General features: G+C 60.5%; 1 pseudogene; it reads left to right on the forward strand.

Annotated features, from left to right (window-relative positions):
- The first annotated feature begins 153 nt into the window (after positions 1–153).
- Positions 154–751, forward strand: LOC106734054 (homocysteine-responsive endoplasmic reticulum-resident ubiquitin-like domain member 2 protein pseudogene; annotated as a pseudogene).
- Positions 752–755: the final 4 nt, after the last annotated feature.

Raw genomic sequence — 755 nt, forward strand, 5'->3', positions numbered from 1 at the left:
GCTTCCGCCTGGTCCTCGGTCAGGCAATGGCAGTGGTCTGACCCGACTGGGACCAGAGTGCTGAGAACTCGCTTCTACCCCCGAGCTGGGCCCCCATCCAGGCTCCTGCGGGCCTGGCCGCTGATTGGGCCTCCCTTCGACGTTGGATGCACCATGGAACTGAGTGGGGTAGAGATGCCCTTGACGCTCATCATTAAAGCTCCGAATCAGAAGTACAGCGACCAGACTGTTAGCTGCTTCTTGAACTGGATCGTGGGGACCCTAAAAACGCACCTGTCTAACGTGTACCCTAGCAGACCACAAGATGAGTATCAGATGGTTCATCTCGTGCGCGCTTCTCGGACTCCCCCAGTTCTCCCAGAGGCGGAGCTGAAGGCGGCACCAGTGTGGACGGAGAAAGTCGCCAAGCGTTGGCATCCGGCAGCAGCTCCAGGTCAGATCATTCAACCGACAACTGCCATCATCCAGTCAAGAAGCCTTGTCTCCGGCTGCTGGTTCTTCCTCTGAAGGGCTGAGGCAGTGGGCTCTCCCCACAGCGGAAGCCCACAGGGCGCAGAGACATCCCTTTCCCTATGTGACGCAAGGCCATGTGGACCAGCTTCCCGGGCAAGCCCCAGGGCCCGGGGCTCGCGTTCCCCGCCCTCAGCCCCTGCAGATGCTGGGGTTGCAGCACCTGTATGCACACCAGTATTACCTGCTATACCAAGCTGCAGTCTCCGCTCACGCCACACCGAATGCCAGCCCAGCCCAGCCTG

This window comes from Tupaia chinensis, unplaced genomic scaffold, assembly GCF_000334495.1.
Source record: "Tupaia chinensis unplaced genomic scaffold, TupChi_1.0 Scaffold148003_1, whole genome shotgun sequence".
Classification (NCBI taxonomy): Eukaryota; Metazoa; Chordata; class Mammalia; order Scandentia; family Tupaiidae; genus Tupaia; species Tupaia belangeri.